Here is a 24,603-nt window from a genome sequence, read left to right on the forward strand (position 1 = left end):
AACATGAGGGAACACAGTGAGGTGAGCTAAGGACTCTTCTGAAAGCTGCAGTTGGAAAGACTGTGGTTCAAATGGGTTTATGTTTCATGTTTAGAAAAATATGAGAAAACTGTGTTCTCTTCAACCATGTATTTTCTTGGTATTTAGCGTTTTCTCCCTTTTTTCTGACTCTAGCCTACCTTATTTTCTCCATAGTAATTTTCTCCTCTAACAGCATATAATTATGTGTTTATTACCTCCATGCCAATAGACTATAAGCTCCCTCTCATTCCAAAGATAAGCCCTAGGTAAGAGTTCATTAAATATTTGTGAAATAAAGGGATGAATGAATGGCGAGACAGCTTCTTTTATTATAATCCACACTACATTAAAAGCAATTCTATTGGGGAAACTTATAAAGCAATATTTTTGGTAGTTCTCAAATTAGGATAAATGGATCACATTTAATAGCTTCTCTGAGAAGTCCACTTTTTACACCAGTAAAGATGGATAGTATATCCAGTCTCTCTAATTTCATGCCACAAAGTGAAGCATATATTTTAATATATAAATACAGAATTTTCAAGGTTCTTTGGCCTATTTCTTTGCAACAATGTTAGTACATGCTGCTCTTGAACACCAGTGAAAATACCGTATAGTGAAATATCTTTGGCCTGTTTGTCATTCTTGACTTGGATGCAAAACAATACTGAATAAAACTTTTGTGGACTTACTTTTAAACAGTCAAATGTGGCAAGTAATACAGTATTATTAAAGCATGATAATAAATAACTTTATTATTTTTTTTAACTTTTATTTATTTATTTTGAGAGAGAGAGAGAGAGAGGGAAGAGGCTGAGAGGGAGAGAGAGAGAGAATTCTAAGCAGGCTCTGCACTGTCAGTGTAGGGCCTGATGTGAGACATGAACTCATGAACCCTGAGATCATGATCTGAACCAAAACCAAGTGTTGGCCACTTAACTAATTGAGCCACCCAGGCACCCCAACTTTATTATGTTTTTAGACACTTTTCAAATTTATTATAGGAATAGCCCATATAGTAAATTGGAATAAAAACAGTGCAAAGTAGGAGCACCTGGGTGGCTCAGTCCATTAAGCATCCAACTTCAATTCAGGTCATGATCTCACAGATCTTGAGTTCAAGCCCCACTCAGGGCTCTGTGCTGGCAGCTCAGAGCCTGGAGCCTGCTTCAGATTCTGTGTCTCCCTCTCTCTCTGCCCCTCCCCCACTCTCACTGTCTCTCTCTCTCTCTCTCTCAAAAAAAAATAAATAAACATTGAAAAAAAATTTTAAAAAACAGTGCAAAAACAGGGAGGGGACAAAACATAAGAGACTCTTAAACATGGAGAACAAACAGAGGGTTACTGGAGGGTTTGTGGGAGGGGGGATGGGCTAATTGGTAAGGGGCATTAAGAAATCTACTCCTGACATCGTTGTTGCACTGTATGCATGCTAGCTAACTTGGATGTAAATATAAAAAATAAATTAAAATTAATTAATTAATTAATTAAAATAAAAATTTTTTAAAAGACTGCAGAGTAGAAATATCTTCTGGTTACTTCTCTGAATGATAGTAACACAATACAGATAAGATCATCTTTAGGCAAATACTGTAAAAAATAAAACATTAGCAATACAAATGGCCAAACATATAAATAATAAAAATTTTTCTAGAAATGGTTCATATATATTTGATCTTTTTTAGGTTTCACCCAATATCATAAGCCCTTTTCCAAGTCAAAACCTACCTTCAGACCCCACTGTACAACCAATTGTACTTTATTCTTTTGGCAGACCCTGTGATGGCCTCACAATTTTCATTTCCCCCTTTACCTGGAAACTAAATGAATATTCTTTCCTGTCTGTGGGAGAATCTCTCCTCTCCCCTGGCTCTAGAAGTCATTGATTCCAGGCTAAGCACATGACCAGGCCAAAAAAATGAGAATGGAGAACAAGACTGAGAAAAGAAGGTTCCTTGTTCTTGTGAGGATACTTCTGGAGGGACTTCTGTAGCCTCTGCAATTGTTTGCAGCCAGTTTGTATCTGTAGGGATGATCTGACACCCCATAAGGTAGGGTGGAGAGGCAAAAAGAAAGTGGGTGTTTGACCCAACATTGTTGAGTCACTGAACCAAGTTTGTCTTGTGAGTCACTGTATCTGCTTCATTGTTAATATCAGTGTAAATGGGTATTTGGGTACTTGTCACCAAATACATCCTAACAAATGAAATTCCTTTCTTCAACAAACATCTAAGAATCTACTAAATGTTAGGTTTTGTGATCCAAAGGTAACTAACATCCCTTTCATACCCTCAAAGAAGTTACAATCTGGTAGTAGAAACAGAAAGTAAATACCAAGGTGAGGTGTTGACACAGTTAAGAGTGGTCCATCACAGATGTGGACAAGTAAGATTCCACATTATTCGATTCCAAATAATGTCAGTGCAGGCCCTCCCTGCCGGGGAGACCACTCCCACTGTCTTCAAGCCCCCAAACCTTGTATGCCATGGTTAAATGACTACTGATGAATCACCCTTATAGAAATAAGGTTTCTAAAGAATGCTGCTCTTAGATCGATGGGAACCAAATTCTTGATTGCAGTAATAGAGTCAAGCTATCTAACTATAATATAAAAATGCTGGCAACAGGGAGTGTTTAATTCACTACTGTATGAAGGCAACTCAGGAACGTACTGAAACTATATGAAGGTACATAATGGCATTTTAAGAAAATTACATGTCACAATATATGAAAGCTATGAAGTGGAGAGCTGATAAATACTTCCAGTTTGTACTTACTGACAAACTGATGATGTCTCTCAGCCAGGTATGGCTATGAGAACAAACCGTAATGACTCTGAATGATTCTAGAAGTTCCTGCTAAGGTAGTTTAATCCTGATGCTGTTCTGTGCATCTCCCATTCTGGCTGTAATCTGTCCTTGTCCTTGTATTCTATCGGTGCTTTGTACTCTCACTTTCTGATGAATGTTTGCTCCAAGATTGCTTTAAGTGTAGTCTTTTTCCATGGTAGTGTGACAGTTACTTCACCATTACAGCTTGGCTATTTCCCACTTGATGGATGCAGATTATACTGCAACGTGGGTATAGGTAATATGGAGTGGGAGAAGTGACACTGGGTAAGTGGGTAAGTCAGTCCTCACGGGGAGATGAGGAGGAGCTAGATCCTGACGGATGAGAAAGATTCGTACAAGCAGGGGACAAAGTGAAGGCTGAGGGAGCAGTTTAAGAAAAGATACAGGAGTATGAAACTATATATTTATTAAAGGAAAGTAAAGCAGCAATATATGTGGCAGGATATGTGGTTAGAACAGAAAGAAATATGTTCTAACATTGCAGAAAGATGACCTAACTTTGTGAACAGAAGTTGCATCTAGAACATCGTGCTGATTACTTGGAACATTAGTAAATATTAAGAAACCAAAAGTGTGACCATAGAAATGCTATAATTCTGTTTTGATTTTATATTATATAATATTTGAATATTCAAAAATATTTTAAATATATAAGTTATGAATAATAATATGACTAATATCTATGAAACTACCACCCAAATTAAAGAATTAAAATAATCCTAATACCATTGCATACGTACTTTGCTTTACCTCTAACCTGCCCTTCATTTCCTGCTCATAATTCTCTACTATAGTGAATTTTTTTTATCACTCTTCATCATTTAAAAAGAAAAAAATACTTAGCATGTTTACATCCCTAAACAATATACTGCTTGGTTCCCTTGGTTTTTAGCTTTATAAAAGTTACATATTACAAGTAGTCTTTATTACTTGCTTTTTCTATGAATATTATTTTTTAAATGGATCAGTGTACACTTGTCATTATAGCTACAGTTCAGTCATTTGCATCATTGTCTAATATACAAGTGTGAAGGTATCACATTTATTTATCCATACTTCTGCTAATGAACATTCCAAATTTTTTGTTACTACAGGCAATGACTTCTGATGCATGAAAGCAAGAGTTTGTCAGGGATATCTAGGAAGGGAATTGCTGAAAGTTAGGTTAATGAGGTTTAATTTTACAAAATAGTGCCAATACGGGGCACATGGATGGCTTGGTCAGTTAAGAGTCCGACTCTGGCTCAGGTCATGATCTCATGGTTCGTGGGTTTGAATCCCATGTTGGGTTCTGTGCTGACAGCTAGGAGCCTGGAGCCTGCTTCTGATTCTGTGTCACCCTCTCTCTCTCTACCCCTCCCCCACTCAAGCTCTGTTTCTGTCTTTCAAATATAAACCAATTCAAAAGATGCTCAAACAGGTTTACCACCGAAAGACGATCTATGAAAGTGTCTATTAGGCAGGTATGCAGACCAGTTCTTTCCATTCTCGCTGTACTGCATGACATTTGAAGCACCTGGATGGGCTATCAAATGAGAAACTTAGCATTATACCTTGAAAGCATTGGGAAACACTGGTCTTTCATTTCCATTTTTGTCCTCTGCCCCTCCCCCAACCCTGCAATATGTTATCCATCTGGTTTTAATGCCGAATATGCATTGTCTCATGCCTGTTTGCTTTGGATGCTGTGTGCTGAGCTGCAACAAGATGTTGCTTCTTTTGTTATTTGTATACAGCTGCTTGCTTTAAATTAGTAGATTCTGAAATCGCTTTCCTTGCATGCCTAAAATAAAAGTATTGTATGTAAAAAAAATTAAAAAATAAGCGTTAAAAAAATTAAAGAAAAGCAAAAAAATAGTGCCAATATTTTTCTAAAGCAGTTAAAATAATTTAAACACTAGCCAGTATGAACCACATCAGCAGCAGTAGCATTCAGGAGAGTCAAGCTTTTTTCTGCAAAACAAGGAAACAACAAAATGTCTAGCATTTTAGTATTAGTTTGTATTTCCCTGATTACAAATGAAATTGAGCATTTTAAAAAGAATTTTTTAACATTTTATTTTATTTTTTTAGAGAGAGCACACAAACAGGGGAGGAGGGACAGAGAGAGAGGGAGACACGAAATCAGAAGCAGGCTCAAGACTCTGAGCTGTCAGCACAAAGCCCAACGCGGGGCTCAAACCCATGAACGCAAGATCATGACCTGAGCCGAAGTCAGACACTCAACTGAGTGAGCCACCCAGGCACCCCTTGAGTATTTTCAACATATTTGTATATGATTATGTCTCTTTTAAGACATGCCTGTTCTTTTGTCCGGTTTTCAGTTGAAATGTTTTTATAGTTATAGAACATTTTTAGTTTTCTATATTTTACTTATTTTTTTATTAAAGAATAGTTGGCACACAGTGCTACATTAGTCTCAGAGGTACAACATGGTGACTTAACAAGTCTGTTTGTTATACAATGCTCACCACAAGTATAGCTGCCATCTGTCACTGTACAATGCAGTTACAGTAGCACTGACTATATGCCCTATGCTGTGCATTTTGTTCCCATGAGTTGTTCATTCCATAACTGGAAGCTTGTATCTTCCACTCCCCTTCATCCATTTTGTCAATCCTCCCACCCCCTACCCCTCTGGCAACCAAACCCCTCAGTTTATTCTCTGAATTTGTGGGTCAGCTTCTGGCTTTTGTTTGTTTTGCTTGTTAGATTCCCCATATAAATGAAATCACATGGTATTTGACTTATTGCACCTAGCATAAACCCTCTAAGTCCATTCATGTTGTCACATATGGCAGGATCTCATCCTTTTGTTATTGCTAAGTAGTATTTCTGTGTGTGTGTGTGTGTGTGTGTGTGTGTATGTGTGTGTGCACGTGTGAGCAATACATCTTATCCATTCATCTATCAGTGAAACCTTGGGTTGCTTCCATAATTTGGCTATTGCAAATAATGCCGCAGTAAACATAGGGGTGCACATATCTTTTCAAATTAGTGTTTTTTGTTTTCTTTCAGTAAATACCCAATAGTGGAATTACTGGATTATATGGTTTAATTATTAATTTTTTAATATTTTTAATTTTTTAAGGAACCTCTATACTGTTTTCCACAGAGGCTGTTCTGTTTCACATTGCCAGCAATAGTGCATGAGGGTTCTATCTTCTCCACATCCTTGCCAACACTTGTGATTTCTTGTCTTTTAGATTCTAGCCATTCTGATAGTAGTGAGGTAGTATTTCATTGTGGTTTTGTATTGCATCTCCTTCATGACTGTGTTGAGATCTTTTACGTGTCTGTTTGCCATCAGTATGACTTCTTTAGATAAATGTCTATTTAAGCTCTCTGCTCATTTTTAATGGGATTATTTGGGTTTTTTGGTGTTGAGTTGTATATGTTTTTATATATTTTGGATATTAACCCTTTATCATATATATCATTTACAGATATCTTCTACCATTCAGTAGGTTGTCTTTCTGTTTTGTTGATGGAATAGCCTTGATTTTTATGCAGTTTTAACTTAAGATTTCTGTCTCCAAGAGCCAAAATAAGCACTTTTAAAAAATTCCAGTGTAGTTAACAGACAGCGTTATATTAGTTTTAGATGTACAATATAATGATTCAACAAATTCTACACATTACTCAGTGCTCATCATGAGAAGTGTACCCATTAATCCCCATCACCAATTTAACCCTTCCTCCTCCAACCAACCTCCCCTCTGATAACCATGAGTTTGTTTTCTATAGGTAAGAGTCTGTTTCTTGCTTTTTTTCCCTCTTTCTCTCTTTTTTTGTTTCCCTTTGCTTATTTGTTTTGTTTTCTAAATTCTACATATGAGTGGAATCAAATTCTACATATGAGTGAAATCATATGGTATTTGTCTTTCTCTGGCTTATTTCATTTAGCATTATACTCTGTAGCTCCATCCATGTCATTGCAATTGGAAAGATTTCATTCTTTTTTATGGCTGAATAATATCCCATTGTCAAAATATACCACGCCTTCTTTATCCACTCATCTATCAGTGGATACTTGGGCTACTTCCATGGTTTGACTATTGTAAGTAATGCTGCTATAGACATAGGGGTGCATATGTCCCTTTGAATTAGTGTTTTTGTATTTTGGGAAGAAATACCCAGTAGTGCGATTGCTGGATCATAGGATAGTTCTATTTTTAACTTTTTGAGGAACCTCAATACTGTTCTACACAGTGGCTGCACCAATTTGCATTCCCACCAACAATGCGTGAGGGTGCCTCTTTCTCCAAATCCTTTCTTGTATTTTTTATTTTAGCCATTCTCACAGGTGTGGGGTGATATCTCATTGTAGTTTTGGTATCCATTTCCCTGACGGTAAGTGATAATGAGATCTTTTCATGTGTCTGTTAGCCATCTGTATGTCTTCTTTGGAGAAATGTCTGTTCATGTCTTCTGCCCATTCTTAATTGGATTATTTTTTTTTTGGGTATTGAGTTGTATAAATTTTTTACATATTTTGGATACTAATTCCTTATCAGAAATGTCATTTGCAAGTATTTTCTCCCATTCAGGAGGTTGTCTTTTAGTTCTGTTGGTTGTTTCTTTTGCTGGGTTTTTATTTTGATGTAGTCCCAATAGCTTATTTTTGTTTTTGTTTCCCTTGCCTCAGGAGACATATCTAGAACAAAGTTATTACCCCTGATGTCAAAGAGGTTACTGCCTGTGCTTTCTTGTGGGATTTGTATGCTTTCAGGATTCACATTTAGGTCCTCAAACCATTTTGAATTAATGTTTGTATATGGTGTAAAAAACGGGTCCAGTTTCATTATTTTGCATGAAGTGGTCCAGTTTTCCCAACACCATTTGTTGAAGAGACTATCCTTTTCCCATTGCATATTCTTGCCTGCTTTGTCAAAGATTAATTGACCATATAGTTGTGGATTGATTTATAGGTTTTCTATTCTGTTCCATTAATCTGTGTGTCTATTTTTGTGCCAGTGCCATACTGTTTTGATTACCACAGCTTTGTAAAGTAACTTGAAGTCTGATATAGTGATACCTCCAGTTTTGTTTGTCTTTTTCAAGATTTCCCTGGCAATTTTCAGTTTTAAATCAGTTTTAATAAAAATGTGTTTCCTGTCAATTTTGTCTACATTTACATATTATTGCCATAATTTCTCTGAATATATTTGCATCTTCTCTCTTTCTCTTAATCAATCTGGCCACCAGTTTGTCTATTTTAATGGTTTTTCAAAGAAACAAACTTTGACTTTGTTAACCATCTATTTTAATGTTTCTTACTTTTGCTTACTTTTTTAAAACCCATCTTTGTTATCTTTGTTATTCTGCTTTCTTAGAACTTATTCTCTTTTCCTAACTTCTTAATTTAATGGCTTAGACATACTATATAAGATTGCAAAGTTTTATTGAGTACTATTTCCATGTAACATTATTATTCCTTTTAAATATTTTAATTTTAATTTAAAATGTCTAGATTTATGAGTTATTCACATATATGTGTGTGTTTAATTTTCAACTACATGGAGATTTTTATTAATCTTTTGACTATATTATCTTCTAATTTTTTTAAACTGTATTTACAAAAAAATGGTTTATGTATATTGACTTTTCAACATTGAGACTTGCCTAATGGCTTAGTGTGCAAATTTTTTTTAATACCCCACATTTCTTGATAAAAATTAAATATCACTAGTTGTATACAGGGGTCAATAAATCAGTCTTGTCACCAAGTGTTGTATGAAGGTGCTGAATTACTACATTGTACAGCTGGAACTAATATTACACTGTATGTTAACTAACTAGAATTTTAAAACTTTAAAAACATAAATTTTTAAATAAATAAATCAAGCTTGTAATTTGTATTGTTCAAATCTTTTATAATTCATTATACTTATCTGCTTTATCTATTAATAATTTAAAAGATTGCATTGAAACCCTTTGTTGCAATGAGAGATTTCTCTGTAGTTCTTTTTTTTTTTAATTTTTTATTGATGTTTATTTTTGAGAGACAGAGAGTAATAGAGAGAGATAGTATGAGTGGGGGATGAGCAGACAGAAAGGGAGACACAGAATCTAAAGCAGGCTCCAGGCTCCGAGCTGTCAGCATGGAGCCCAATGCAGGGCTCAAACTCACGAACTCACAAACCGGGAGATCATGACCTGAACCAAAGTTAGATGCTTAACCAACTGAGCCACAGAGGCGCCCCTCTCTGGTTTTTTTTTCATATTTAATATAATAATTTTTATTTTTAATTAGCAATCTTAGATCATTTACATGTATTGTAGTTACTAATATGCTTTAACTTTTTCTTTTTATCATTTTTTCTTGACACTTTTCCTCTGCCTCTTCCCCCCCCCTTTTGAGCCCTTATATTTTGGATTCTCAGAGAATATGTTTTTATTATTACATTGTTTTCCATCTACTGGTTTGGAAGTTATTTTATTTACAGTATCTTAGTGGTTGTCTTAAAAATTTTACCATGCATACTGAATAAAGTCTAATGTTAATTAGTATATTAACCCTGTCCTAAAACTATATGAGGATCTTGAAATATTTAATGTTGATTATTGCTTAGTCTCTCTCCTAACTTTCACCTTATGGTTTATCTTTTCTCTTTTATTCCCTACATTAATGATGATTATGGTTATTTATAGAAACAATGTTTATTTAGATATATCTGCTTATCAAACAGTTTCTTCTCACCATTGCTCCTTGCATTTCTCTCTTTGAGATCACTTGCCATCTTCTAAGAAGTATAAAACTTCAGTATTCTCTTCATAATCACCTATTATTAGAAACTCTATTTTGTTGTTTGTTTTTTAAATGAAAATGCACCTATTTTATCCTCATTCTTAAAAGGTAGTTTTTATATTTATATTGAAAATTATTTTTCTCAGCACTTTGAAGATTTTATTCTATTGGCTTACAGGTTCTAATATTGTTGAGAATTGCACTGTCAAATTTTTAGCCTTTAAAGTTGTTCTGTCTTTTCCTTCTGGCTATGTTAAAGATCTTCTCTTTGTCTTTAATATTCAGTTTCACTGGCTCTGTCTAGGTGTATATTTATAAAAATTTATTTTGTTGGCATATTGTGTGCTTCCTTTATGTGTGCAGTCATGTTTTCCATCAGTTCAGAAAATTTTTCAACCAAATATTGAATTTAATTATTGCATCACCTCCATTATCTCTGGTCTCTCTAACTGGGCTACATATATATATGTATATGTGATTAGTATTCTGATATTATTCTCTATGTCTCTTATATTCTCTCTAATAATCTTCATCTTCTTGCATGTACATAATTATATCAGATCTAAGTCTTCATCTGCATTGAATCTGCTGAATCTCATAAATTGGTTATGAATGGAAATAGAGAAGCAAAGGATAGTTTAAGGAGTGGTAGAGTCATTTCAAAGATTCAAGAGACAGATCAGTTTTTTCCAAGTAACTTAAATTAATAACCATTATTCTTATTATTCTGTTTGCTTTAGAATTTCTTTAAAACTCAATCTGTACAATTAACTGAATTTTTTACTTTAGAAGAAATTTTAACTCTCATCACTTGTTTCATTCATTTTTATTTTTAAAAGAAATAAAATGATATCTTTATAAAGTTTCAAAGTTTGGTTAAGAAACTTAAGAGTCAGTTCAGTAATGCATTTGGAAACTCCCTTCGTTGATTTATTTCTTGTGGGTTCAGCTCTCAAGCCCTCTCCTGACTTTTACACACATCTGTAAGAGGGTATGCATGACCTAATGAAAGGCCAACACCATGTTCTGTGAGTGTGTGATTTTTTTTTCCAAAAAGATCAAAAAGTCATGTGTTCCACAAATACAGCTGAATTCTCCTGCTATTGAGCAAATGCATTTCTTATTGAGTTTCTTTAAAAATATACGACTACAGGACATCTTTTTCACCATTCTTAGCAAGGACAAATTGGTTATTCACTTCAATTAATAACAATTTGGTAAATAGCCTTGAGACACCTGTTTGTCAAGATTAGTGTTCTTCTTATACACTAACTTAAGATACAGAGCTATAATTATGAAATTAGTTTTTAAATTTTAACATATTGCATTTAATGGTCATTAAATCTCTTGTGTCTTTTAAGAATTCCCCTCCCCACAGATTATAAATCAGTCCTTTTTATTTCATAAAAAATTGGATTAATACATACAATTTGATTTCAGAAATGGGTTAAAAATACACTCATTCTAGATCCCTTATAATATATTGCAGTAACATTCAGATTAAAGAAATACTTCTTTCATTCCCTATGTTGACAGTCTCTCCTTTCCTGCCTTTCTCTCTCCCTTCCTGCTTTCTTTCTTGCCCTTCTTTCTCCCACCGAGTCCAAAACTTATTTGGAGCCACTGTGTTGACATTTTTCCCTTTTTAATGAGTTCTGCATTTGCCATTGTCAGCATTTGGGACTTACATAGAATATAACTTCTTGACTATTCATGGTGATAAAGGGCTACTGCATTGTGAAAGTGCAAGTCCTCTGCACTGTTAAAGCTGGCAGCCAATATGATACGGTTGGAAGGCTTCCTGACCCCTTGATGCCATCTCTGAAGACTTAAGTTCTACCATTAGCAATTTTATCCTTTGGGTTAGAGCATTGCCCCTTATCAAAATGTAAATCCCTCTGGGCCAGAAAATGCCTTAAGCTGCTATCATTCATTAACATCATATGACTAATTCATATATTGGAATCTTTCCAGCAGAACTAGACTAAGAACATATTTTGTAAGGAGAACTAGAGAGATTCAGTTTGAGATTTGGGACTGAATGGGGTCATAGAATGTCCAAAGAGCAGTAGAAGGACTATTGCAGGCAGAGAAACAACAACTAGAGGCTGAAGAGGCTTAAGAGAAACTCAACTAATTCCCACTTTGCCCCTCCTTTTTAACAAGTATAATTTTTTTTAATTAAGAAAAAAATATCCACATGAACTTAAAGCAGGAGACATAGTTTCCTGCATAATTTCATTTAGGATCACATTAGGCAAGTATAGTGGAAAGTAGGAAGCATCAACAGAAATTAAATTGTAGGTGATCAAAAGCATGAAGAAGTGTGGGTAGATGTAGGGGAAGTAGATGTTATTTGTTGCTTATACAAGAGTTTAGAATACATATGTAAGTCTGATAATGACTATTAAAACTAGGTACAAAAACTGATCAAGAAGCTCATTTCTTTTTTTTTTTATTTTTTCAATATATGAAGTTTATTGTCAAATTGGTTTCCATACGACACCCAGTGCTCATCCCAAAAGGTGCCCTCCTCAATACCCATCACCCGCCCTCCCCTCCCTCCCACCCCCCATCAACCCTCAGTTTGTTCTCAGTTTTTAAGAGTCTCTTATGCTTTGGCTCTCTTCCACTCTAACCTCTTTTTTTTTTTTCCTTCCCCTCCCCCATGGGTTTCTGTTAAGTTTCTCAGGATCCACATAAGAGTGAACACATATGGTATCTGTCTTTCTCTGTATGGCTTATTTCACTTAGCATCACACTCTCCAGTTCCATCCATGTTGCGACAAAGGGCCATATTTCATTCTTTCTCGTTGCCCTGTAGTACTCCATTGTGTATATAAACCACAATTTCTTTATCCATTCATCAGTTGATGGACATTTCGGCTCTTTCCATAATTTAGCTATTGTTGAGAGTGCTGCTATAAACATTGGGGTACAAGTGCCCCTATGCATCAGTACTCCTGTATCCCTTGGGTAAATTCCTAGCAGTGTTATTGCTGGGTCATAGGGTAGGTCTATTTTTAATTTTTTGAGGAACCTCCACACTGTTTTCCAGAGTGGCTGCACCAATTTGCATTCCCACCAACAGTGCAAGAGGGTTCCCGTTTCTCCACATCCTCTCCAGCATCTATAGTCTCCTGATTTGTTCATTTTGGCCACTCTGAAGAAGCTCATTTCAATACAATGGTTAATTATTCATTACACCAAACTAGAATTGGGTAAGTTTGCATATGCTTCTGTTTTCTTGTCTTACGTTTAGTAGGCATTTCTAGTGTCTTTTCTGTACAAGGTTCATGCTGATGTTCTGGGAAATACAATGAGTAAGAAAATCAAAAGAGCTATCCTCAGTTGGCTACCAAAGTACTGCAAGAAAGAAATAAAATAATAAATATAACACAAGGTAAGCAGTGATGTGAGCTCTTTGGGAAGTACAGATGAAGCACAGCGTGGTATATGGAGAGTGTTACATAATCCTCAACCCTTTAGTGATAAATAACCTGTTCAGCTATTGCTGTAAAGACTGGCAGTTGGGGGTGACAGTTCCTTTCATGCAGATTACCCAAGAAAAGCCATCAGTTACCCATTAAGATGAGAGTTACCTAGGAAATTTTGGATATTTATCATTGAGAAAAGAGTTCTCTCTACCTACCTTTGCTAAAAATTCTCAAAGATCCACTAGGCTTCAAGGAAGGAAACAGAAATTAAAATATCTGTCGAAGTTTTTCCCCAGATTATTCCTTCTGGTCAGGTTCTCTCCTTGTCATAGTAGATTAGGGTTGGGGGTCAGTCAGGAAGTGCCAGAGTGCTAGATGTTAGAGCAGGGACTTTTGAGCTAAAGTAGCAGAAGGTACCATGGCTAAGGGAAGGTTCAAAGTGAACCAGTATGTGGAAGTAGATGATCCAGAATTTCAGAAGGAGAAACTTAATGAACAACAAATTAAAAGGAGCCAGAGGCAGGTATTGATATTAGGGTGTGAAGCCTGAATTCTATAATAACTTAGTCACTTTGGACCCTACAATAAATGTTAGTGTCTGTGACTTACTTTTATGGAGGATATGGGAGGAAAGCTTGAGGTCAAATTTATTGGGCCAGAAGTTGAGTGGATATTGGCAACCAAAACCAGTCTTCCTTGGACAAGTCACTATCTCTATCTTTGTGTTTTCACATTGGTTAATAAAAGGTGATGAGGATTATTCTTGTGGTCATCTAGACCATGTGCATTTATTAACTAACTATTGCATTCCAGGCTCCATGCTGAGTGTACATGGAGAGTCAAGTGGAAATTAGTGCTCTAGAACCTGGAGTCCAGAGGGCATAAATAAAACACTGGTAGGCCAGACAAGCTAAATTACATGTATTTTTGTAAGGCTCGCCAGCGGCTGGCCTTAGAAGCCTAGCTTCAACTTTTAAATAGTCATGATTAAACTTCCCTCAGAACTCCTAAAAGTCCTTTGGTTCACAACAGTTTTCATAGACTGATGAATTATAACAAGTGGATTTTGAGAACATGTGTCTTTAAAGGACTGATAAGCAGAAAATAAGTAGGCTTTTTCAGGTAACGCTCAGGGCTCTTGTGGATTGTCATATCTCTTCTCTTGGACCTACACGTCACATCCACCTGCCCATCTGTTCCTTTCATTCAAGGTCCAGGAATCCTACACCATGAGCAGGATTTTCACTTCTCAATATAGAACCATGTACCTTACCTCATAGTCCAATGGACTTCCTGAGAATAAATCATTGTCCTTGTGTTTTGTAAGAGGCAACATTGACTTTGTCGTTAACATATGTGAATCTGCCTTCAGTCAATGAACTATTTTAATTACCAATAAGTGTCCTAAAATTTATATAATGCCCTGAAAGATCAACTTTTAATCACTTATTGATTATGATTTGAGGGGCCTTGTGTCCAGACTAAATGCAGTGTGACTTATCCCATGGTAAGTAACTCCTCTTCCTTCGCAGTCTTGAAGTTGTTTTAAATGCCTGAAACCAAGTTTCTCCAACAGCAGTGGCAGGATTGTGATACTTAATGCTAGTTTTATAGCAAAAAGGATTTTTTAGCAATGTGTTGAAAGGTAACATGAGTTCACTCTGAGTCTTTGATTGTGTTTAATAGCTTTGCTGTCAGACAATGAGTCATGATCTTTTCTCTTCTACTTTACAGTTTGTATTTATACCTCCTTGCATTTGATAAAAGCAATGTAACAGGCTCTGCCCATTGACATGATAACTCCTTTATTTTAATCAGTGCAGAGAAAAAAATAAAACTTGGCACAACAGAATGTAAAACCCTTTCCTTCAGCCATTTTAAATTTTAGTAGTCCTATGTGTAACCTTGTAGAAAGACTACTTTGTGAAACGAAATGTCATTTGATTTACATGAGAAATTTTGCTTTCTTTCTCTCAGGTTCAATTTAGCAAATGAGCTTAAGAAAAAAAATGTTTATCTTGTCTATTTGCAAGCCTTGGTGATGTAATCATTTATAAGCATGCCTTTGTAATATTTTATTTAATGGTAGAAAAATCAATGCTAATTCTCTCTCCAAAACAGTGAGGTTGAATTCCTCCAGCAGCAGGGTGTGGTCAGAGTAAATGAACTGCAAAGAGAGCACCAGTATTTCTGAATTCCTACTGGACTGCAATAATTGTTAATAATTTATCTCAAGTTTGCTACACTCTAGGCTGCATTTTTTAAGTAATTTCTTCTAGAAGCCTTTGAGCTTAGCTTTGCAGGGGAATTTTACCCCCTACAGATACTAATGTCTTTAGTTGGATGCCACTGATTTGAAAAGAGATTTTATCCCTTTTGGTGAAAATAATTTGGAATTCAACCAAGTTGGTACCTGAGTGACTGTTAGAACTCGATTTAGGATCCAAGCAGAGAGATGAAGTAATGGATGTGCATAAGGTGGAGGTTGGCAAACATTTTTATAAAGGGTCAGATAGTAAATATTTTGGCTTTTGAGCTATACAGTCTCTGTCACAACTACTCAATTCTGCTATTATGGCAGGAAAACAGGTAAATTAATAAACAATGATCATGGCTGTGTTCAAATAAAACTGTATTTACAAAAACAAGGAACAGGATAGATTTGGCCTGTGTGCCATAATTTGCTAACCCTTAGTATAAGGTACCAGCCCCTTGGGGATCTGAGTAACCACATACATTTGCTTTGCTTGTCCATGCAAATTATTAGAGTTCATGTGGATACTAAGAAGTTATTTAAAATATGTCCTAATACCAGCAAACCCTTACTTAAGGCCTTCAGGGCCTGAGGCAACAAGTGCTTCAATAGAAGGCAAAAGAGGACCATCTGAGACCTGGTAGAGACACCAGACAGTGAAACCCACCCAGTATGTTTTCCCAGATAAAAATAACGTGGGGTGGGGTACGCTGAAATGGGAGTAGAGGAGGGAAGCTGGGCTGGGGAGAAGTTCTTGCCAATGTTTCCATTCCAAATAAAAATCCATCCAAGAGCTTAAGGAAGTAGGAGTCATCAATATAATGGTACTCCAGCCTAGTAGAGATAGTAGACTAGAAGAGAGTCAGTCCCAGTAAGGATATTGGACTGTTTGGTAGACACCACTTTGGACTGATAAAAGGTATCTGTGTTGTGGGGATAGAGCTGTTGGGGCAGCCAGTGGAGGTAAAGGTAAGGGAAAAAGCAAGGAATGATTGATGAGACATTCAGGGAAATGGAAACTTGTATGATTCAGTAGCTAACTTAGACACCCAAGTTTTTCTCAGGCGACCTAATTCCTGGGGTATTGTAAGATTTAATTAAGGCACCACAGGAGTGTGTGACCAAGTTTCTGATCTACAAATCAGGTAGATGGCTGCAGAGAGCACTGCAGAGGCTTAGGAAGGGTATTGTCAAGACCCAAGAATTGGTGGCTGCTGACATAGGGCCAGAGGCATTATGCCCACATTGGACAAAAGCTACAAGGCCCAGAAATGGATTCTTTCTTTATGAAGTCTATTTTATACCTCCACAGGAAAATCAGACACTAAGGCCTAACACTGCATTCTTCCATGAGAGTCTTAGCTACTGAAAGTCATATCGTCTACCTTTTTTTTTTTTTGCACATAAAGAACTTTTACATTGTAAAAGATTTTAAAAGATGTGGTGAGAATTTTACTTGAAAATGGGAGTATTTCCAAGATGAGAAGTGGAAACAACGAACAGCATAATAGGTATTATGTTCGGTAGACCTTTCAAGTTGAGTTATTTTATTGTAGAATTTTTTAAAAATAAAGAGAGCAGTACTTTTAACCTTTATGTGTATATTTAAACATTCATAAAACATTTCTACTTTTTATACTAAGAATTTCTATGTACTTACAAATGAAAGTAAAGAAGAATGCTTGATATTAATCGTGTAAAGGCTGTGTAAATGTAAAACATATTGCTTTTATAGTCATGAGGAGACCCATATGACTTTGTATACCATTTGTGTAGGCTTATTTCCAAAAAGAGATACTCTGTTTGTTCTTTAATAAACTGCAGGCTTTGTCATCAATGGAGAATAATAGCCACCCTTTCGTTTCTCAGTTAGTGCCTCTCCAGAAAAATTTGCCTGAGAGGAAAGTGCATCTGAGTTCTAAGAAATTAACATCTCTTGAACAAAACTCTAAAAAGAAAAAAAAAGATTCAGTTCAGCACCTTACAATAATTGGAAACACTAAGACTGACACTTTAGTCACATGGCTTTTTGGTAACCTCATTTGGGGAGCCACTGTTTGACAGGAGAGTTGCTGAATTTGAGATAAACAGAACTGAGATGCTTCCTCAGTGAGCCAGGAGAGATGAGACAGCTAAAATGCAGGCAGTGCCCATTGTATTCAGCACCCTCGACTCCCAGGATAAATCTACATGTGAAAAGTAGGGTCTGGATACAAGTTAGAATATGTACCTACCTATATATAAAAGGCTAATTCTGGAAAATAATCATATGCCAGGCAGCCCATCAGTGTTGATGAAGGTCCTACTGCATGTAGAGCGTTGGAAAGAGGGGCTATTTCCTGGAAACAGAGAGCCAAAATCCAACTAGACACCCAAGTTTGAAACAGGAGTGTGAGTGGCACTCATTGTAAGTAAAGAGAAAAAAATAGGAAACCTAAGGTAAAAGCAAAGGCCATTCACACTTGTCCAGACTAGAGGAATACCCAGAGCCATGCGCCTCTACAGAAACTGCTTGGCAAGTCCCAGGTCCCTCAGTGCATGCAGGCTCTTGGTCTAAAACCACGCTAGGCTAGGGGAATCATCAACCAGCAGGTGAAACCCAACCATACACCCTGCTGAGAAGTAAAACCTGGGTCCAGCTTTGACGTTCCTTGTCCGTAAGCCACTTGTTTAACCTCCTTCCATTTTTCATGCAGAGAGTTGAGTTCAGACACTAAAAACACCTTCATGGAGCTTTTTTCACTTCTAGGAGTGCCACTGAGCCAGCATCCTGCAAAGGTTCTAAAATGCACTGTGTCACCACAATCTCCTTCTGTCCTTCCCATGAAAATGTGGAAAAAAATTCACTTCTCAGGTGGTATGTCTTTAGGCCAAACAACTCACCTGGTAATTAGCTTAATAGCAATATACTAGCTTATCAATGATTTTGGAAGAGTTGTAGCTCTATATTCTCGACATTTCTTCACTCACACTGCTTCCCCAAAGACTAATTTGGGGGCTCTTAGAGAAGATGAACTCTTCTGGTTGCGAATCTGAAAGGGAAACTCATCAGATTGCATTTATTTAGTCTCTCTGTTCAATTTGCACTGTGATAAACTGGGGTTTGCCAGTTTTGTGCCTGCTTCATACAATAGGGATAATGGAAATAAAATGAATACTTCAGAACAAAGGCGATAAAGTATCATTATGGCTAATGAAGGAATGATTTGTTTTGAATGCCAATGGCTTAGAGGCAAGGATTTTGTAAAAATCAAATAATAAATGGTTACCATATTGGCAGTGTAAATATTCCCCTATTGATCTTCTATGGAAATCAGTTTTCAGATAGAAAAATGCCCAACACGTTTAAGAATAGATTCTAGAGCAAGTATCTATGATGAAATGTTATCAAGTTCCTAAATTGCTTACATTACATTTTTAGAAGAACCCTGATACTTAGATTTATAACTTTGCCTACATCACTTTGATTTCTAAATTCGATAGATTAATAAAACTGAAGAGTGAAAGTTTCATGAACACAATAGTCAGAACAAGGCAGCAGTTTTCATAAGTCTGCACCAGAGTCACCTAGAGAGTTTATTTAAAAGACATCAGTACATAGTCTCCAGAGACTCTGAGTCAGAGGAGCCAAAAAGGCCCATGAATCAGCATTCACACTAAATATCCAATGCGTTCCTATGCTTGTGGCCTTGATCGTATTTTGAGAAAAACTGTAAAGAGTACATCCTGCTTTTGAATCAGATTTCATAGGACACATATAAGAAAGAAGACTGAACGTTAAGAGGCTTAAAATAGCTGAAATCAGAGCTGAGATCAAGCCGCCGATCCAGAGTAGAGTGCCAAAATGGAGGGAAAGGATAAAAAGGAATATATATAGCCAGGCTGCTCACCTTGCTCCCCTTTTCCTGATCCACACAAAGTCCATATCTTACAAGACAACCCGGAGCTAATCCCCCATAGTCTTTAATGCCCCCACTGAGTTCAACACTCCCTGCTTCTCAAGAATAAAGGCACATTTTAGTGAGTGACACTGCATTTACAAAGACTGGGGCTGCTCAATAAAAAAAAAATTTTTTTAAGGTAAAAATGTCAATCACACAAATGTATTGCCTGCCCTACTAATTATTTTAAAACATCTGGATAGCATAGTCTACAGTTCATCCAGATGTTTTGGCTTTGTGTACGGAGTCATGCGCTTCATATAAGCCTTCTGGTTTGATGTACATTTCCACACTCGAATAGTCAGTGTCTGATGAGTGTGTTGCTGGGTGGAGGGGCAAGATACGCCCTGGGGGCAGGCACAGACCGTCCCCAATTTCAAATAGATTCTGTTCCAGAGGTTGGTTTGTAACTTAGATGTTCAACATTCAATGTATAGTTTCCTCTAAAAACCATGTTAAATGCAGTGCTTAACTGCTGAAGCCAGTTCACAGAAGGCTGTTTAGTCCATGGCATAGCTAAAGCTGGGTATGGATTAAATTACCCAGTTAAGTCACAGAGGGAGGATGCCCCCATGAAGCTCTCTGGAAGAGGAGGAGGAGATGAAGAATTTTATCTCTTTTCTGCATTCAAGAATGACCCTGGGCTACAAAATTTATACCTAAAACTCACTTTCCTAAAATAAATATTTCTGGACTAAATGTAATAGAAAGAAATTTGAACAAATTTGATTAAGTAGATAAATGACCTATAGCCCTCTAGATTCCCAGGAAACATTTGCCTTATAATTGTCAAAATGGCGAACAGTGTAGCATAGTGTTAGACCTACATGAACATAAGAGAAATATTCAGATTTTGAAGGGGAAAGGGAGATTATAGGCAGGCTGGACTTGCCTAGAAATTTTCTCTTAGCCTGCCACCCAAGATGCCTCTCACACTTATATCAACAATTTTTATTTCTCCACTTCCAAGTATTCAGATTTTCCAAAGGTTACACATGATGTTTTGAAGCAGCCATATAGGAGCAATTAGGCCACCAATGTGTGTGATAAGCAGGAGTCAGGGAGAGGTAAAGCGAACAAGCATTTGAGCATATGGACCATTTCTGAGGTAAGTTCTGCCACTACTGAAAAATGTATTGGTTTATGTGGACAAATACCCATGCTGATTGTATATAAATATACTGAGTGCTGATGGCAAATCATGTTAATTAACAGAGACCAACACTTCTTAGTGATATGCTACGATCAATGCTGTTCTATTATGATATTCATCTCTAATTAATTTGGCTCAGCAGGATAAAACTGCAGACTGTGGCTACTCCGGGAATGGAATTTGAAATATGCATTGCTTTGCTTATGGACTAAACTAGTGCATGGCTAAGCTTTGGGAGACAGAAGAAATCATTTCACATCACTGCTCTCTGTTGATGAGTTCCAATCAGAGAACCTCTGAAGAGATGACAAAACATATTCACTGCAGGAGAATTCCAGAGGTGTAAAGAGAAAGACATGATGTAGATATCCAAGAGGATCTTGGGGCCTGAGTCGAAATCAGCCAAAAGAACCAGCCTATTTCCTGGCACTTACTACAGAAGGCAAACACTTTTTGGTTTCACTCCATTCTCTGTGTAAGAGAGTAAGGTGCTCTTTCTAATGCTGGGAAGCAGTGTCTCAAACCAAAAATAGAGCAACCTCTCAGGTCCAAATAAGTGGGTTCAAATCCCATCACTTGGCCACTTGTCAGCCATATTGTTTGGGACAAGTTACTTATTTTCTCAAGTATCCCTCTCCTCATCTGTAATGTGGGACTAATAATAGTTATTATCACCCTCTACCTCAGTGGAAATGGTAAAGAATAAGACCCATCTTCAAGGGGCCTGGCACTCCATGAGCATTCATAAAGTGTAAGCTGTTATTAGCTTGAGGGACATAATTTGCTTTCATGACCATTTAGTTCAGGGTAATAGTGGGTTACGTGTAATAGCATCCTAGTCTACCTATCCAGACAGAATCACTACTCTATAGGCCAACTCTACAACCCTTATGACCTAGAAGTGTAGAGGGACGAGATATACTGTTTCTCAAAGCTATCTTTCAGTGACCTTGATTGTATAGGTATCTTGGTCATGGGCTGGAAAAGAATGACCAGTTAAGTTTCTGGAAGGTCATGGCCTTCTCCCTCAAAATTTTAGGACTGGACTGACCACAGTCTGAAAAGGAGAGAAGGGCCCCTTCTTATCCAGGCCTTGTATATCCAAAGCACAGCCTGTGGTTGATTTGATTTGATTTCCTATTTACTTTGTAAATGTGGGCCAGGTCCAGTGCTGGGACATCCAGAGTGCACATTATAAAGCCAGCTCATAATTCAGATGAAAGAGGAGCAAATTCCCCAGCCCAGGATTGAAGACATTGGCACAGTGCCCCTCCTCATTGTGCAGTGCTATAGCTCATTTGCTATTTGTCCCTAACTCTGATGAGCACTGAACTCACCCATAATATACTAAGAGATAGTTTTTTATTAAACATGGTATTAATAAAAAGGGTAGGTTCTCTTTTAGCACTGCAGGCAATTACTGAAATATGTAAATTCAAATGGGAACAGAATTATAACAGGTTTTTGCTTTTTTAGTCTTTCCAGATCCCACCCTTTCCTTTCTCTCCTTTCCCTCGATCCCCAGCTCTGTCATACAGGCCTGTAATGAGAACATGTAACAATGTCCCAGGAGATCCTTTTAGAGAGCCCTTTGGTATATAGTCCAGTCCATCCAAGCATATTTAGCCTTAAATTATAATCACCTATGAACATCTGCATCTGCCTCATTAGATCATAGCTCCTTAAAGATTGAGATCATGTGTTTTCACCATCTTTTATTCCCACCCACCCCCCACCCCTGCCTCAGCAGTAGGCTATGAGACAGTGATGGGGGTACAATGGAAGGACGGAAGCCCAGGAGGCAGGCTGAACAGTCTGCAACCTAGTGCTTCCTGGTCTTCACTGGGGACACTCCAACAACTCTGGTGGGTCACACAGAGACCCCATCCTTCTCACTGACTTGGCTGCCTCCACTCCTGCCTCTTCCCTCTACCCAAACTTCAACGCCCTCATCTGTTGTCTCCTGACCTCTTTGGTGCATTTTTCTAACATATAACTCAGTATTAGTGCCTTCTCTGTGTGTCTCACATTCAAATTCTCAAGGAGTGGATTTGATTCATTTAATTATTATACAGGGCTTTCACATTGATTTTTCTCATAGGTCACAGTCCAGAGATGGCCACATTCAGATCCCCAACTCAGTCAGCTGTGGCCCAAAGAGATTTGTTACCTGCAACAAAACATGTCCACCTGAGCACAGTGTACTTGTGGATACTCTATAGAGAGAGAAGCTTTAGGTATGATGGGTCCTCAGCTTTGTAGCGCCTTTTCTCCAGCAAAAATGAATAAGCTCTCCAAAAATGTTTTCTAAATGGCCAACTGGCTCTGGGGGACTGAGCTTTTGCTTTAGGCATAACAAATAATAGATTCTTTGAAAAGATGAACACAAGCATGAATATAACCACTAAATTCCAACATTGTGCCAAACACAAAGGAGAGAATGGTTGACTAAAACCCTGCCCCCATTCTCAAGGTGCACACAGACTAGTAGCAAAAGACAGAATGGAAGCCACTAAGAGCAGCAGCATATGACAATGGCTAAGAGCATGAGCTTTATTTTTTTTAATTATTTTAAAATATAATTTATTGTCAAGTTAGCTAACATACAGTGTATACAGTGTTCTCTTAGCTTTGGGAGTAGATTCCCATGATTCATCACTTACCTACAACACCCAGTGCTCATCCCATCAAGTGCCCTCCTCAATGCCCATCACCCATTTTCCCCCTCCCCCAAAGCCCCCATCAACCTTAAGTTTGTTTTCTGTATTTAAGAGTCTCTTATGGTTTGCCTCCCTCTCTGTTTGAAACTGGTTTTTTTTCGCTTCCCTTCCCCCATGTTCTTCTGTGAGGTTTCTCGAGTTCCACATATGAGTGAAAACACATGATATCTGTCTTTCTCTGACTGACTTATTTCACTTAGCATAATACCCTCCAGTTCCATCCATGTTGTTGCAACTGGCAGGATTTCATTCTTTCTCCTTGCCAAGTAGTATTCCATTGTATATATAAACCACATCTTCTTTATCCATTCATCAGTTGATGGACATTTGAGCTCTTTGCATACTTTGGCTATTGTTGAAAGCATAAGAGCATGAGCTTTAGATACGAGCTTAAATTATACTTTGGGTTTTTTTTGTTTGGTTGGTTTTTGGTTTTGGGGTGTTTTTGCTAGCTGGGTAACCTTAACTTCCCTAGGCTTCGGTTTCCTTGTTTTAAAGTACAGCTTTGTGCTGAGAATACACAGGGAAGTAAAGATGCCCTAGAAATGAGCTCAATAGCCACACAGCCTAGTGCTCTGTGGAGAACTGGAATGCAGGTATAGTAATTCTTTGCTTGCATGATATTATGATACATAAATCACTTAACGTAGAGCCTGGCATACATGAGGGACCTTACTGAAGAATAGCCATATATTTTCTAATGCAACCTACATATTAAAATAAAAGAATCCATAAAGTACCATAGAAAGCAAAAAAGGAGGAAGTGGAGGCCAGGAAGCTCCGACTGAGCACTAGTTGTTTGGAGCAAGTTGGCAGGGCCATGGCCACAACCCAAGAACACAGTGACAGCTTTGGCCTGCTGTGCTGGCCTGAGCCGCTGCGCTTTTTGGTCCATCCTGACAGGAAGCCAAAGACAACCATGTAGGAGAAGACTGAGGCGGGCCCATGTGCTAAGAGACAATTGCCACCATGTCTGTAATAAGCTACTCTGTTATCTTGCAAAACACATATCCTGTTGTAATGGGAAAGCATAGAATTTCTATAGATTGGCATTGATTTTATGTTCATCTAGGCCTATAAGGATGCTATTGTAGCTGAGACACCATTTTGAGGGTTTGTTTACTTAAGTTTTCTCCTGGGAAAAGCAAAGTATGAAAAATACATGACAGCACTCGAAGTCTTTCTATCATCATTGGAGTCTCAACCCACAGTATTAGTTTGAAAGATTAATTAACAGCCAGGAAGGTCATTAGAGAGGGACTTGAGAGTTCATTTAAGGATGCAGCCATGCTTAGTTTACTTCACATGAAAAGTTAAACACATATAATAACCACAAAAATTTGTTTCTGCTATGGGATTGTTTTCGACCAGAGGGGGAAAATTTATACTTGTTTAAGTTTCTGATTAAAGTAAGAGGTCTCTTACTTTAGCATTTCATACTAAATAAAAGGAACTAATTTTTGGCTGGAGGCCG

The 24,603-nt window shown here is 37.3% G+C and overlaps 1 protein-coding gene across 4 annotated transcripts in view; it reads left to right on the forward strand.

Annotated features, from left to right (window-relative positions):
* B3GALT1 (beta-1,3-galactosyltransferase 1) overlaps positions 1–24,603 on the forward strand; it is a 494,130-nt gene that overhangs the window by 386,933 nt on the left and 82,594 nt on the right. For 2 of the 4 annotated variants that reach the window (XM_053215226.1, XM_053215224.1), the window contains exon 1: positions 12,859–14,568. The exons of 1 other annotated variant lie outside the window; for it this stretch is intronic. The gene's annotated coding sequence lies outside the window, so the exon portion shown is untranslated. One more of the 4 variants, XM_053215225.1, reaches the window with a different exon arrangement.

Source organism: Acinonyx jubatus, chromosome C1, assembly GCF_027475565.1.
Source record: "Acinonyx jubatus isolate Ajub_Pintada_27869175 chromosome C1, VMU_Ajub_asm_v1.0, whole genome shotgun sequence".
Classification (NCBI taxonomy): domain Eukaryota; kingdom Metazoa; phylum Chordata; class Mammalia; order Carnivora; family Felidae; genus Acinonyx; species Acinonyx jubatus.